Raw genomic sequence first — 17,760 nt, forward strand, 5'->3', positions numbered from 1 at the left:
TTTTTTTGGTACTTGATGTAAGAGAGCTCAATGATTTCGTGATGAGTAAATTAACAAAACTTGAGGATTAACTTTCAGAACTTTGCATAAATCATGGGTATGATAAAAAAAACATATACTTCTACAATTTAATATCAATAAATCAAAAGAAATGTGGCAAAAAAAAAATACAACAGTGACAGCATGGTCAAAAGTTTCCAATACAGTTTCAATGTGACCTTCATACAACAACATAAAAAAGAAAAGAAAAAAAGTTGAAATCTATTATTTTTAATAAAAATCCACCCTTGGGACAGAAAAGTGCCCGAATAGAAAAGCACATAAATCCTTCAAGCTCTGTTTTGGTTATAGAGAAATTGATTTTGCAGAAGAAAGGCAAAGAGCTCAGCCAGTTTCTTCTAATGCATTTGAAATGTACCAACGATTAAAATTTAACTTGAGTGTAATTATAAGAATATGTCTTTTTTTTCCTAAGTAATTTCAACTCAATTTAAATTGATCTCATTCAAAGTGTCCGCTAAGTTTATTCAAGCGACGAGAGGTGGCTTAAGGACAGAGAGTAGCACAACATGTCACGTGACTGAGCCGAGATCGATGCTAACCTTTGCTCCGTGCTTTGTTCGAGCTGCGACGGCGGCTTTTGAATAATTTGTTACCCTTCCGATCAATATCTACACTTATAAGGATACCAGTTGTACGCTGCTGGGATTAATCTGAAATCTTTTCTAGTAAGTATTCCTCCCCTTTATCTCTCAAACTATGGGATGGCGCCTGTTGATTCCCAGGTCCCGGTAAAATCAATGGGACTCTTGTGCAGGGTGATCAAACAGCCCCGAATCAGTGACTAATGATGTTTGCATGGCGGCCGGACCCTCCGGCTATTGACTCGCTGATGTTACTGTGATATCGAGAACAGTGAATCAAACTTGACCTGTTCCACGCCGCTCTTAACCTGCATTTCGGGCGTCTGCATGTTGTTGAAGTTTGTTCGGAGAGGCACAAAAGAGTCATTCACTAGTTTATCTTTGCTTTTCCGACTCCTATTTGCTCTGTTTTTTAAATTAAACGAATAAGCACAAGCACTTCAACCGTTCTTAATAGCTTTGTAGGTGGCAATCCGCTAGGACACACACACTTTAAAAATGTCTTTGAATGTGTTTGCAAAGCACTTAAGCTTAAAACACTAGTGATTATAAAGCCATTTGTTTTACTGTTTGTGTGCCGTTTAAGTTCAAAAATGAGTCTATTCTCATAACAGAGTCTGTGATTTGGTTTCAAGCTGGAATCCCATAGTGCAGCATTTAGTTCACAGAGCAAAGAACATCAAATACATACTGCTGCAAAACTGCATTAAAATTCTGCAACTGTGCTGCTCTCCTAAGTGCTTTCTTGGCAGATGAAATCTTTGATGAATTACAAAAGACCCTGGATGGAGTGTTATGTTTCAGTGCGCGAGCATGGCTCTATGGCATGTATATTAGCGAGGTCGGAGACTTTGGTGCGGTTGACAAAGTTTCTCAAACAAAGTCAAGGCAAGTTTTAGGTTTTTGATAGCACACGCTTTGTGCTACACCATGTCTAGATGGTGTCTACATTGTAAACCTCTTTTACAGTAAAATAAAGGTTCCAAAAGGGGTTTTCACAGTGATGCCATAGAAGAACCATTTTTTGTTTTCCCACCTTCCAGTGAACAGTTTTTAAAATAACTATTTGTTATTTTCCATGGATCTTAAAGGTTCTTCAAGGAACTATCAATGCCAATAAAGAACCTTTATTTTTAAGAGTGTAGCAAAATAGTTTTGTAATACATAAACCTTCATTTTTTCACATTTTGGAATATTGCAGCCTTATGCTAAACTGCTTTAAATTCAATCTACACTGCACACACCAAAATGAGAATGTAAAAAAAAAAAACTGAAATAATTACATTGCATTAAGCAAGTCATAACCTTTTTCAATTTCGCTTGATCATCTGTAAGATGTTTCTACACTTTGATTGTTAAATTAACAAGATTACATATTACAGGACCACAGATTAACTCCAATAGAAGTGTAGATCCTTTCTTTCTTTATCATTATGGGATGTGGAGTGTAAATTGATGTGAAAAATTATTTAATTTAAAACAGTTTAGCATAAGGCCTCAACATTACAAAATGTGAAAAAATGAAGGGCAATGCACTTTCACAAGAACTAATAATACGTTTTATTTATATAGCGCCTTTCCAGGGCTCAATGACGCTTTACAATGAACAAGCAACAATAATGGCAATGGACAATGATAACAAGCAAAACAACAGTAGGTAGATGAGAGTAAAAGTACAGTAAAGGAGAATTATGTAGTTGGGGCAGCATACAGCAGAATACAATCAGACACAACAAAATGTAAAACAACTTAAGAATGGTAACATTCAGAAAATAAGTGAGTTTTGGGTTTAAAATTCAGAAATAGTATTAACACAACAGAGTGATCAAGGGAGAAAGTTCCATAGTTTGGGTGCAACAACACTGAATGATCTGCCCCCCATTGAAGCGATGCTGAGGGACAACGAGAAGGCTAGAGTCAGAGGAGTGAGTCGGGTGTAGGGGTGGAGCAGGTTACAAAGACAGAGGGGAGCCAAGCTGTGCAGAGATTTAAAAGTGAGCAGGAGGATTTTGAATTTAATATGATAAGCCACTGGAAGCCAGTGAAGATTGTACAAAATTGGGGTGACATGGGCAGAATGCTTGGTGTGGGTAAGTATTCTAGCAGCAGAGTTTTGAATGTGTTGCAATTTGGAAATGGAGCTAGCAGATAGACCAATGAAAAGGGCATTACGGTAATCAAGACGTGATGTGACAAATGCATGGATGACATTTTCAGCGTCTTTGATACTGATGAAGGGACGGAGCTGGGCGATGTGACGTAGATGAAAGAATGCTGATTTGGTGATAGAATTAATATGAGACTGGAAAGAGAGAGATGAGTCAAAGATTACACCAACAATACTAGATGGTTTGATGTGAGAGTCAGCAATCTCACAGGTAAAATTGGTAGGAATTTTGCTAGTTTTTAAAAATAATCTCAGTTTTGTCCATGCTAAGTTTTAGAAAATTTGAATGAAGCCAATCTTTTATTTCATGCACACAAGCAGAGATTTTGTCGGTTGTGACAGATAGAGCAGGTGTGCAGATGGGATATAATTGGATGTCATCAGCATAAAAATGATAATTAAAACTATGACGGTGGAAGATCTGACCAAGAGGTATTATGTAAATGATGAATAATAATGGCCTGAGAACAGATCCCTGAGGGACACATTGCTTCAGGGGGACAGTAGGTGAGCGAAAATCTTGTACTGAAATGTAGAATTGTCTGTCAGAGAGATAGGAAGATAACCAAGAAAGAGCAGCACCAGAAATACCCACATCCGAAAGGCGAGAAATTAGTTGTTCATGGGAGACAGTATCAAAGGCAGAGCTGAGATCGAGCAGCAGGAGTATAGACAGAGAACCAGAGTCACCAGAGTCACCAGAAATAAGCAGATCATTCAGTACCTTGACAACTGCAGTTTCAATACTATGAAGAGGGTGAAAACCAGACTGAAAGGGATCAAAGAGATTATTTTCGACTAGAAAAGACTGAAGCTGGGAAGCAACAGTACTTTCCAGTAATTTTGCTATGAAGGGTAGATTTGAAATAGGACGATAATTAGATAAAACTGAGGGATCAAGGTTGGGTTTCTTGAGAACAGGGTTAACAGCAGCAGTTTTGAGTGGCAGAGGAAATGAAGCAGAGGTAAGAGATGCATTGATGAAGTGAGAGATAGGTGCAGAGATAACTGAATGGCAGAGTCAAGACGACAAGATGAAGGGTTGGATTTCAAAATAAACTCAGAGACAGAAGATGGAGTAGTCAGAGAAAAGAAAGTCATGGACTGACCAGATTGATTCGGCAAATATCTAATATTCGTAGCATCATTAGAGAAGCACTGGTGGACTGTCTTTTCTAGCAAGTGATTCAGGAATAAACAGCAAAGTTCATCTGAAGCTAGAGCAACCTGAGATGGAGGTTTGGTAAGTTTATTTATTGTGTTTAATGCTTTTGGCCTGTTGCTTGATTTGTTAATTATGGCATATACAAAACTAGAACGAACCGAGTTCAGGGCCGATTTGTCATTTTTGACATGTTCAATAAAAGCTAAATTGTGAACAGTCAGGCCAGTTTTCCTGTAGAGACGCTCAAGCCGTCTACCTGTGGCCTTTAGGATACGAAGCTCAGGAGTGTACCAAGGAGAAGAATGGGCGGAAGGGACGCTTCTGGTCTTAACAGGAGCATGCTTTTGTAAGATTTCAGAAATTACGGAGTGATAGTTAGATAATATCAGGGAGGGAGAAGAGATATCAAAGACATCAGAGAGATTAGAAGAAGCAATGGAGGTACAAAATGATGCAGTATCAACAGCTTTGAGATTGCGGTAGGATATAACAGTCGTTAAACATTTTTTACGCATAGGCAAGCTTAAGCTAAAATCAAGACGTTTATGACACAGAGAAACCGGTGTCAGAAGAAGAGATGGAAGAGATATTAGCCCTCGATGTACAGATCAAATCAAGGGTATGACCATGCACTGTAAATATATATTCATGCAAGTTATATGAATAAGACTTCTTTTGAAAACATTATGTGATTTTTGGTTCAAGACTACTTCTTTTTATCTCATTGCTTTTTCTCCACCTAAGAGCAGCTCAAACTTTGTGTGTCTTCCACAGAAAGTTCACCATTTTATTTCTTGGCACAAGAAATCCTAAAATCAATAGCTATCTCTTAAATTTTAGGCACCACAAAGTAGGCTATAACAGATTGATTAGGCTATCTCATCTCCCACAGTTTGGTAACTACCTTACGGCTCTGTTGTGTTCGGTAAGCTTACCTTATGCCAACATCACAGAGCAAATAACGGCAATAATGGCGGTAAACACTTATTTGATGAGCTGGATGATCAACAAATTACAGCAAGGCTCTGACATCTTAAAAGCGATCAGGCAGCTAGCGCACAAACAGGGCATGGACAGACGCCTCGGGCTCCAGGCGGAGTTGTGCAGCACCTTTCTGTCAATGTGATGGATGACCTTGTTCGCCGGACAGAATAACAACAACAAGGGAAGGAAAAACGGGAAGTAAGGTGGCTTGACAGTGATTTGTATGTACAGCGCAGGTGATGCAAGGGTCCGTGTTGGGCCAGGACTGGGACTGTGCATGCAGCCTCACGGGTTAATTGGAGAGGACACAGACTCTCAAACCGTGGGACGGCAAGTCAGGAGGGTGTGTGCGAGTGTGATCCGATTTGCAGCGCCTACAAACTGATGGTTGGTCGTCACGTGGCCTTCTGAAAATTAAATCTGCACTGAAATGAGACTTTTATGTGTTGAAGATTAGGTTTGACTGACAGTCAGGATCTATTATTGTTTAGGACATCAACTGGCCATTCTTCACGTCTCGTCTTTCCAGACTCCTGGACTTGCACAATAAAGCCTGTTATGCATTGAGATCTTTGTTTTGTTATTTCATGTCATGACATTTCCTGTCGCCTTTCAGGTCATCTGAACGACTAGTTGGGTAATTGTTCGTAAGGAAGGTCTGAAGCAATAGGCTATTTCGTTAATCTGACCCCATAGAGTGCTGCATGGATGACATATTTTTGTAGGCCAAAAACTCAGAAACCAGTTAGCACTTTAACACTTCTTGTTCCATCGTCCTGAAGTCAATGGGTTTTTGGTTTAATACCCAAAAAAGGGCAAACATGAGGGCTTAAATACACAAGACTAATGACTAGACAAGGGACACCTGTGAACAATGTAACAATGAACCAATGACAGCATGACAACATAAAACACATGGCAGGATCACATGACTAGAACAGGGGATCACATGACAGACATGAAACAAGATCATGAAACAAAACCAAAACAAGACAAGAGGTTACACTTTGGCTACACCCAATGAATAAGTTATGACAACATGTTTATGCTTTTACAAACTATTTTCATGTTTTATTCTATGACACACAGTAAAAAAAAAAAAAAAATATATATATACACTATCCCTTTAAATAAAGCTGTGGTTAGATCCTTTGCTCTCACCCTCTCCCTTCATCATATTATCAAATCACTGGGTAATGTGGTACTTAATTTTAAAAATAAACTCTCATTTAAAAATATTACCTTCATAATTTCAGAACAAACATCCGCCTAGTCGTTTCATGAAGTCTGTTTCTCATTTTGCATGCATTAAGGGAAATTATGGGCCATTGGAAGATGAAGAGGGCAACCGTGGTGCTAGGCGAACATGGGAAGTTCATATTTCATTCACTTACGCAGCTACTTGTGGGTCAGTGTGACAACATTAATGAGCTGTCATTAGAGAGGAAGAGAGAGTGATTGTGAGAGAGACAGAGAGAAGGCTAGTTCTAAGCTGATGAGGTGTAATAGATAAAAGAAAAGACCATTACTAATGGCTAACTGAGTCTAAAGAGACCATCATCCGTGAGGACGAAAGTTATGGCCCCTAATTTTTGAGGCTCGATGCTCTGAATAAAGGCACTTTTTAATGTCAGTCGTCTTCACTGCATATAATCGACCTTGAACGGTACAACTGTCCACCTCGCTAATTAAGTAGATGATATAGAGACACCGTGATTTTATTCCTAGTGACAGGGAACCATTTTTTTTTTTTTTTAGTCTGCATGAAGAAGAGAGGACACAAAATGACAGCGGTAAAATGCTGGGCTTGCCATGCAAATACCGCACGTTATTAGATTCAGTCGCCGCCACATGGATGATGGATTCGTGTTAATAAACGTGCAAGCTACATGACTGCAGATGCACCAAGGAAATGACACATCATAAGCAAGCTTAGAGTGACTGGTTGTCCCATTTTTCCCAGAACAAGCCTGCTTTTTAGATCTTTTTCACATGATTTTATTTGAAATTCATCCAGTTCATTAGAACATTTAGGGGAAAATTCACTAGTGTCTGCATAATAAAGTTCATTAGCAAGTCTGCATTCTTTTAGCACCTGATTCGCTATTATGCAATGCAGGTAACATTGCAAACATGACCAAAACTATATGCTCATTCTGTCTCAATTCCTCATTTTTCAATCTACGCACCTGAATCAGATCTTTAAAGTGCGCAAAGTGCGCCGTGCATTACCATTTCATTTTTTAGACAATATTAGAGGTTTTTTTTTATTTTTTTTTTATCTGTATCTGACTAAATGTCACGTTTTGAGTTTTGTTCATGTTTGGAGTTTGTTTTTTATCTCTTTTTCAGTTCAGTTCATGTCAGAGTTTCATTGTTAATCTCAGTAGTTCAGTTATCTTTAAAGAATATACATTTTTGTACTGTATATTACAACACAATTTTTTTATTTATTTCTAATGTATTTATACAATATATTATAGCAATAATTGTAATTAACATCAATATTAATATCTGGCAATTATTGATTATAGGCCATTGGCTTATCAGTATCAGAATCAGTGCATCCCTACAATTAATATTATATTGTACTATGTAATTAAATTTTAGGCACATTTTTGTGCTAAATGTGTGCAAATGTTTAGTTAATCGTCTGCTCTTCTAAAACATAAGACTGTCCAAGGTACATACTGTATGTTTGATCACCCAAACTACTAAGGAACTAGAATACACATTAACCTGAATCAGAAATTAAAATCAAACCATCAAACACAAAATACCCAGATCCCTTTCAGTCTAATGTACATTCTGCAGTGTTGTCATTCTCAGATGACCCATCATGGCAGAAGTTCAGAACAGGGGTGACAGCTGCAGTCCGCCCCACGCTGACCACACAAACTGAGTCACAAAAACAGGAAGCCCTTTAACCTCCCTGTCAAATCTGAGACATTGGTGCAGAACTCCATGGAGTTGATCAATCAGAGGTACGACGCATTAATCTGTCTTGACACACCGGCTCTCCCAATAGAGTTCATCTGAAGGGCTGGGATGCGATCCAAACCTCTGCTGGAGTGATGAAGCTGGATTGGCAACAGAAAGTCGAGGTTAGTGTTCACATTTCAACAATAGCAAGGGTTTGGGAAACTTTTGAAAGAAGTGGGCTAAATTTGGACTGTAATCACAATCCTTTCAAGTTTTCAAGGTTTGTGTTTGATTTTTTGAATGAATTGTGTAAAATTTCAGCAAAAAAAGTTATTATTTTCTCTCCCGCTGAAACAACTTTTTTTTTCAGGTGACATCGTCTAGGCCATGTGGGCGGGGATTACAATGTTAACTATTAGTCAAAAAGCACTTAGGAACTATAGACACTGACTAAAATCTTTAAAATAGCTCATAGTAATTTAATGCCAGTTAACCATATAGTGGAGTAAAGTTAACAGCAATAATAGCAAATAACAGTAGATAAAACTTCTTTTTTTTTTTTTTTTTTGTGTCGTCACAGGTGAACCTGGCCTTCAGCCTCCACATCCCGCTCACAATCTCAGTTCTGAACAGGTAGAGGAACAAATATGGCCTAAATATCTCCTCCTGTGTAAAATGTAACTTACTCAAAATTTACTTGTTTGTTGAACAGTTATACAAAAGTAATTTCACACTCATAATCATTATTTTTTTAATAAATTGGTTAAGTAAATTCACTGCCACTCTCAAATCCTTTCCCATGCCCTCACTTCAGAATTTCGCTGGAAGTAACAGGTCATCCGGGCATTTTTTTGCACACAGTTTTATGAATACTGTGAATTTGGACATACTGTCCTACTCTTTTCACTTTTCACAAACTGTTCATAAACGAACGAAACAAGTGATTTCAAATCAATTGGTTGAGTAAATGATTAATTGACTCTCTCATCAAAAATCAGATCCGAGGGCAGAAACTGTTTTTTAATCAGAAATACATGACATTAAATAAGTAAAATGGTTGTGAATGCCATTTCTTAAGTTTAAAGCATTGCAACTGACAGGGAGGGGTATTTCAATTTCATAAAAGCCTGAACGTCTACTGAGAGCAAATCAGCTTCATTCTACAAATCTAATATAATTTATGGAGGAACCTCTCATTGTCCTTGAGTTTCTCCATTGAACTCTGTAACCCACCTCAGAAGACAGCATTTGCCCTAAATTTAGCTCTGAACATAATTTCAGAAGATGATCATTTTTATCGCCGTTGTCATTGAAATGTCCCAAAAATATCACAAGAATCTCACTCTCATACAGCTCAATTACCATGCCTGCCCAATTTTCTCCACTACTATTTTATTGGATGGTCTCTTGGTGGCCTAAATGATTACACAGCACATTTTTGCCACTTGCCGAAGGAAACTGACAGGTCTGTAATTACTTGTTTAATGAAGCAGACCTCTTAGGACCTGTCGAGAATATTATGAGACGTTTCAACATTCTGGCCATCACAAAGAATCATCAAAATAAACACAGAATGAAGGACATATCACTTATTTATCCTTTAATAGAAAGAGCAAATGACACACCATTAAGTAGACCATTTAGTCTGGCTTGCTTTCTGCACATTATTGCCATATTTTACCCCATTATGCATTACAAAGAGCAGTCCCTCCTTAATGTGACAGCCAGACTGTTGCATGAAACATTTCCAGCTTTGCAAATAAAAGCACAAAATCGTGTTTGCAGACACTTTGTAATATCAGAGCTTAATAGAATCGTGCCACAATGTCTCAGAATTACTTCCAAAAAAAATTTTTTACTTTGTAAGTCTGTCTAAAATATCATTGAGTCCATCACAAAGGTAAGTTGCTCCAACTAGAGAGGACCACTGTTTGAGTTGTGCGTCATTCGGAACTGCTGTTGCAATTTGCAGACTTAAAATGAAGTAGAATTAAAATGACCTAAAATCAGATGGATTTCTTCCAATTGCATTTCAGTAAATTCCTCTCCTTGTCATTCCACTTCAACTTCCTTTGGAGTGTGGTAAAACGGCCAAAATTCGGCCAACCATTTTACTCAGCATAGCTCTGAGGTCAAAGGAGGAGGCCCATTTCAGCATGAAATTGAATCGATAATCAATGACTGAGACCTTTCGCAAGAGATAGTGGTCTTTGAACAATACTGCACCTCTCAAGAAACACTTGAATCACAGGACCCTCCCATAATTCATCAAACCCTTGAGATGGTTGGCAAAAACGCCGATACGCCAATAGCGAGGACTGCGACGAGAAGCAGAGATATAGAGAGATCATGTGAGAGCGAACAGGCGAAAGAAAGGGGAGGACAAAGGGCATCAGCACTGCCATAAATCAGCATCCTTCCAAACTGTCACATTCATTCTGGCTTGATGTCTGTTCAGCGCTGGATGGCAGGGAGCACAGACTTCATAAAATTCGTCTAGCTTATAGTCCGATGGTATGATATTACAGTGGAGAGATACTCCAGTCAATTCATCTTTATTTTGGTGATATCTGCCATGTGAAAACTACTTTTCAAATATAACAGGACTGAATAGGAGTGGAGACCATATCTCAGACGGTGCAATGTACAGCTTTTCCAACATTTACGGAGGGGAGATTTGCGGGCACATTTATACACACACTAAGTTTATCAAGCAGTCAAACTAAAGCTTACATGTCTTAACAGGTTTAATAAATTGTATGCATTTCTTTGTGCCACCTTTTGAAATTGCTGTAACAAATATTATAATAATTCAGTTTAAAGAACAAGTAACTGCACCAAACACAAGGGCAATCGCATGAACCACACCATGCACTCATACTCCCAAACATACCAAGAACGTGTATTTACCCTACAGTACTGACCCAATGAATGTGTTACATGTAAAATATGAATGTTTTCTGAGGGATACATACCAGCTTCCATGGTTAGATGTGAAGTGTTGAAAAAGACATGATGTCAATGTCACGGGGCTGGTTGTATAAACACACGACGAAGAAGATGAAGATCCAAAACAGGCTTTAATGGTATCCACAGGTAAATCCAAACATAGGCAGACAAGCAAACACAACCATAACACTGACGACACCGAACTGAACCAGAACTGAACATATAGCCTATACGGGTGATAATGATAGTGATTGATGAGTGCACAGCTCAACATAATTAGTGTCCGTGATAACAAATGAGTGACGAAGGCAGACAATGACGAGTCCAAACAAAAGTGATTGTGACAGTCAACTGAAAACAAAAGTAAAATTTCGATAAATGATTATAATATTTGATTTGGAAGAACATACAACAGTGATTTGTGCACAATAAGACTAGGATCATGCATTCATTTTAAAAAGGCAAGAGTTTGTAGCTCAGCCAAGCGGTACATTTCTATTAGCATTATTACTTCATTACAAGATAGCTCCTCTAAACAAAGACCTTTACTTGAAAGCAAAGAAAGAGAAACCAAATTTCTCCTTATAACTAAACACATACCCAACAGTTCTTAAAATGGTCCTTTTGGCAAGGATTCATGGAGAGAAGCATCGGTTCTTATCCTAAACACTTTTCCCAATCAATTACAAAAAGGGTCAAGTGTTTTGGTCACTTTGACCTGCTTTTAAGACAATTTACATTTGCTGAGCATCACAAGATTACACCCAATTTCCCTGATGAATCAACTGTTCAGAAAGCCTCAACCGCTAAAGAACTCTTGATGCAACTCAAATAGGTCTGAGTTCCCAGAAATGCTATAAGTAGAAGTCATTTTCAAAAATCTGAGTTAATTCGGCAAGTAATCACTTTATTAGAGTCAAGATTTAAATTAAATGGGTGTGTACGTACCTGCCTTGAGGACTTATAATTTTAGATGTAGTCATGTTGTCTTCATTCAGCGGCAGGTAGAGTGGCTCGGAAGTTTCTTGTCGCAAGCAATTAATGGAGGACTTTTTTTTTTTACGTCTTTAGGATTGTGATTATGGCTTCGGTAATTACATTGATGGTGTCGATGATTAGAACAACTATGCCTGGAAGGTTTAACCAAATGAGAGGGAAACTACAGTGTCCCTGATTTTCTCAAAAGTGACCTGTGTTTCAATGCCGAAACCTGAAACCTGGAAGTGATAAGCAGGGTGCCCAACTTTGTCTACAGAGGAACATGACTGCCAGGGCTATTTTTAAATGGCCATTTCAGCCATGGCCCTTGACGTGTGGCTCTGTGGGAATGCATGTTCTAAGTGCCCCTTACTTGTCCATTACCTGGGCTACCTGGGTTGGAACAAGTCTTGAAATAACATACTATTCACCTCACATCCACATTTGGCATTGTACTCTCACACAATATTGTGACCTTAAAGGCCTCACGCAGCTACTGACGCTGAATTCTGTAAATTCGCCTCCTCTGAAAGTACCTATAATTTTGGTCATTATGTTTCCTGTAGAACTATTGGTTTAATTGAGCCAGCAATGAGCTAATGCTTTGATGCAGACACGGGGACGCCGTACGCCCACGGATCCTGCTTACAGGCCCTCGGAACGAGCACAGAAGGGGTGTAGAGAAGACTCTAGGAACTTAATAGCTCTGTTTACACCTGCCAAACTGCTTGTTCATCTTTTTTTAACTCTAAATGTCATTCTGACGGCCATGGAGGTTGAGTGCTGTCAGACCCGAATGCACTGTTGGAGCGGGCTGCGTGATTTTAATAGAGTTCGGCCCATGCCTGATCCTCCTAAATGGGTAATTGCGTGGACCAAAAGGAGGGGGTCATGTGGACCCCGGCCAGCTCAAAGAGCAGCTGAACTAAAGGGATTGAGAAAAACCCATTGTATAACTGCTGTCTACAAAGAATAAGCATATTACAAGCTAGAAAGTTGAATCATAAACCTTAGAATAGTGCTAAATTGTACAATACTCCAGTTGTTTTTCCTGGGACTTTGTTGGATTTGATGGTCTGCATCTGTTCTGCACCAAAGCTGAATTTGAGAAATGCTTTTCTAGTGTTTTTAAAGATATTACTAAGTTGTTTTTCTCAGGGAAAACATCTGAGAAGCAAAAGAACTACAGAAATGTCTCCATTTGCTCTCCAGTTAATCTCATTGGTGTCTAGAAGAAACAACTGAGATATCAAAGATAGTTCTTGGTAAATGTAGACCTGATCCTAATGCACCAAATAGACATTAGGCAGTTCTTTATTGCACTCTCTCAAATGGCTCAACACAATGCCTTTTTTTCCCAGAATGCTGTGCATCTAAAAGGCTTTTATTGTTTAATGGTCCCATCCCCATGACGAAGAAGTCCCAGTGGGGTTCTTTCTCTCTCTATGGAAGTCTCTGCAGGCTTAACAGGCCAATTAGACACCAGCCAGTTTATTAATAAACACATCTGCGGGGAAGGTGGGCCCTGTCTTCTCACCACAGGTCTTAAGGAGCTGCCGCTGGATTCTGACAGTCCCCTGCTGAAACTGAGTACCGCCGTCCTTGCAGTTGCCCTTTAAACTGATCTTAGCCTTTTGTCTTCTATTGAAATGATTAAGGCTTGTATTTGAGTTGAAAGCTGGGAAAATTGGCACTAAATCAGCACAAAAGCCAGCTCCCACCTAAAAGTTGAAAAGATTTAAATAAACATTTCAATTTCAGACCACGCACTGCCTGATGATGATGCCGATTAAAATTAAACGGTCTGGAAGCTTTTCAACAGCATATAGTGTAGTGAACCCAGTGCACCCTTATTGAACAGTACAGTATGTATATGAGGGAGATTTTACGCTAGAGATTTTGGTGCGGGCTTACCTTCATCTGATTGGTTCGTTTGGTTAGTGTAAAAGTGAAAGTTTGATTTCAGTTATTCAAGAATAACAGTGCCGTAACTAGTGACAGGTGCACCGGTCAGACAAGATCTGGCTTCTGAATGGTCCAGACAGCTTTACATAATCATAAAAACGCCTCTAATATGTGCATATGCGGAACATAAACAGCACACACGTTGGAATCGACTTGGCATTGGCTAAACGTTTTGTCTGTCAAGATTTACTACAATGACAATGGCTGGAGAATATGTCACAAAATCCGACACCACTTCTTGGATATTATAAGTAAAACTACCACCCTATTTTGAAAAATAAACTTTGTAGGCGGGCTCATTTGTTTATGTCTAATGTATACGATAGTACAGCCGGATCTCATCCCAAGGTGTCATATACTGACGCTTTTGACATTTCGTCTACATCCAACTCACATGGCACCCTTTAGCGTCAATATGAGATGCAGATAAATATGGGCCAGAAGGCACCTCCTAGCAGTCTAACCCTAACCCTACCCCAGACCTAAACCTACCCATAATCGAACAAAGCTCTGTGCGTGTCATATTGATGCTAAAGGGTGCCATGTGCGTTGGATGTAGACGAAATGTCAAAAGCGCCAGTATATGACGCCCTAGGATGAGAATGCGTTAGATAGTACACAGTTTTACCATATAAACAATGGTCAGATTGCATCATTTCTTGAAGAACGACTATGGAGAGCAGATCGTTGGGCTAAATCTGATGTATACATTTTTAATGCTTTTGTGGACAAAAAGTGCTGTTGGAGTTTTTCAATGGATGCTTGTCATGGACATTTAACCCAAGTGCGACGGATTGGATTCATCTCGCGATCGATATTTCATAACAAAGATATGAAGTCCCGTTTAGATTTTTGCATGTCATTTGCACTCCCGAAACAAATTAAAATATTGCTCATGCTGGAGCATCTATATCCTAAAACAGACACCATAGATTGACACTAAACCCTTATGGATAATTTGTTATCGTTCTTAATATTATTAGACAGTATTCCTATATAGTAGTGGTGTCAACAATAATCGATTCAGCGATGCATCGCAATGCGGGGCATGCACGATTCAGCATGTCACTGTTTATTTTCTGGGCTTGAGTTGGACAATAAAGTTGTGAAGTTTCAATTACTTCCGGGGGCATAACAACAACAACAATCAAGATGGCTGAGGCGGAGGGAGATGACCGCGATAGACGGGTAATTAAAAACGCACCCAAAGCTTGGAAAGCGGACATCTGGGCACATTTCGGATTCTACGAAGTTAATGGGAAACTAGACAAGACTTACGCGGTGTGTAAAACCTGCCACACTAAAACAAAGCACGTTGGCAATACAACTAACTTCACGAACCATGTTGATCGTTGGCATCCTGAGTTGGCTTCAACAACAACAACACAAAAAGTCGACACATCCCAGCCAAGAATTGACGAGTCGCTAGTGTCAACGTTATTTAATGACATTTATGTCAAAGATACAGGAGAGTGATAATACACACATAACAGCCAATAAAATCTGTTGTTCAATATCTGACTGCTTGTATTGCCTCATGACTTGATGAAAAATTTGCCTTGTTGTGTGCAGTAGAATTTTGATGCATCGTAGAATCGAATTGAATCGAATCGTTACCTGGTGAATCGAATCGAATTGTGAGGGCAGTGCCAATGCACACCCCTACTATATAGTAAATGTTAACCATGGTAAACAAAGTGAAGTCAAGCCCGAGGTTAACTGAAATCATTCCAGTTTTTGCTATATTGGTTTAATAGACCTAATGTAGCTTAAATTTGGCTAGCCTGGCACATTAATAGACTAAATCAGACACATTATATTTAATACTACAGTGTATTTAACCCATACGACGAACATATTATAAACAAGGTTGCAGTATCATGGAAAATGCTAGGAACGTACAGTTTTAGAATGAATGAGGTAACAAATAACACGAAACGCCAAACTAAAACTGCACAAAGTGTGAAAACAGCAAAACTAGGTACAAACTATTTAACATCATTACAGTTGCAAAAGACACCCACCAATTTTCAAAGCTGCTATGACACAGATCATCATACAGACTAATCAATAACATTAAATCACTAGCTTAGCCCTTACCTGACAAGCAAGAGGTGGATTTATTTCCCTGTAATCAAATAAGCACTGGGTCTACTTTGACCCCACTGACAGTTCCTGACAACATTTTTGCCAAAGGTTGGAAAAAAGAAAAAAAGATTTAATGATCATCATCAATCAAAGAGCAACCAAAGAGAGTGTTCTTGCCGACCCAGAAATGTCAAAGTGTTCTTCAGTTCTGGAGCTGCAGCAGGGAGGCCGGGATTTTAAAATGTATCGGCAAGCTATTGGTTTTCTAATGAGGTGCATGTGAGAAAGTTGCTAAGGAAAGTAGAACATTTCTTTTGAATGCAAATGGTAATCTATCATATGAACACGAATCTATCATATGACAGGGGCAAGGTGCCATTAACGAAGTGGACTAAAGCTACAGCGAAAAAGTTGGATAAGATCGGGGACCTGGAGCCGTATTTGATTTTACTCTTTTTTTTATTTAATGTATTGGAATCTATTTAATGTACACTGTCTATAACTACATGATTGCTATATCCACTTGGACTGCAAGTCACTAAGTGCATTTACATGCATTTTAAAAGTTAGATTTCTATCTTTTAAAACGTCATGTAAACAGCTAAAATTAGTCTGGTTTGCCAAGTTGGACTAGCAGACCAACGTAAAGTGATTGTTGCTCACCCTTTCTCAGCATGTATACACAAAATAGTTGATTACGCGTTGGTGTCTTCATGTATAATTGGACAGAGACGATTATAACTGCACATGTAAACACACTTACAGTCGGACATCTCATTTGCATGAATTTGTTGCATTACAAATGGTCACCAGAAATCGCCAACTACTCTACCATTGACAGTGAATGTCAGTTCGGTTTGTCAGAATGAACACCCCTACTGAAGCATGATACCAAACCAAAAGTGTCTATAGAGACAACTGAGAAACTTCTCCTTATAAGAGAACATTCACTTAGTTGAAACAAACCAATTCCATTCTTTAACAAACCCTGAACTAAAGGTTTCCTCTTGTTCACAGCGGACACAGAGCATAGCATGCGAGACGAATTGAATCTACACAAATGCCATTCGCTTCCTGCTGGCACGTTTGCCCCATCAGCACTCCTCTTGGTTTTTATCCAGTCCCGCACGACTCAACCCTCAAATACACGTAGCAAAACACTGCCTTTTCAGCGACTACCATAGTGTGACAATCCTGGGCACGGTTTGTTGGCACTGGAGGCCATCCAGCCCGTATCGCTGACTGCCGCAGACAAAAACAACAGAGTGCCGTGGAGTGAGTGGTGTCACTTCCTGTCAGAAGGCCAGGAGAGAAGAGCATGGAGACTGTATAGATGGCAGGAATGTGTGTAAACAGATGAAAATGGCTGTAATGCTACTCAGAAGAGGTCTAGGGAGCGTAGCGTACTAATGTTCAAGTAAACTGCTGAGATGCCATAGGCCATTTAGCACTGTGGTAAAAGGGATGCTGTCAACCTGGGTTGCACTGATGGAAATCATAGCCATACTCAGGTAGTTGACTAAGTAATGAAGCCTATAACTGGGACAATTTGACTGATTTGTACCTAAGCTCTCGTTTTTTTTCTTGATAAATAGTTGTATGCCACAACATCTGCCACCTTGTATTCTGAAAATTTGGATTTCAGTGATATTCTTAATCTACTTGTAAAAAGTCTAACAGCTTCCTGGCCAAAAATATACATAGCATTATTTGATTTGAAATGCTTTGTGCAGAGAGCTCACGCCTTGTGGTCAAACTCGATTGTGTCATAATATTTGGTCTGTGCACTGGACCTTGCAGTGGAAATGGTCTAATATACCTAGATCTGTATATTATGTTCCCTTTGAAATGGAACTCTATGCTGTACGTTTTAGTCAAAACAACACTGGCATGATGAA

At 39.0% G+C, this 17,760-nt stretch overlaps 1 long non-coding RNA gene across 1 annotated transcript; it reads left to right on the forward strand.

Moving 5' to 3' along the window:
* Positions 1-663: 663 nt before the first annotated feature.
* Positions 664-9,733, forward strand: LOC311282470. The gene is made up of 3 exons (XR_014625944.1): positions 664-728; positions 7,790-8,064; positions 8,253-9,733. It is a non-coding gene; the product is annotated as an uncharacterized lncRNA (long non-coding RNA).
* The last annotated feature ends 8,027 nt before the right edge of the window (positions 9,734-17,760 follow it).

Source organism: Rutilus rutilus, assembly GCF_951802725.1.
Source record: "Rutilus rutilus genome assembly, chromosome: 23".
Taxonomy (NCBI): Eukaryota; Metazoa; Chordata; class Actinopteri; order Cypriniformes; family Leuciscidae; genus Rutilus; species Rutilus rutilus.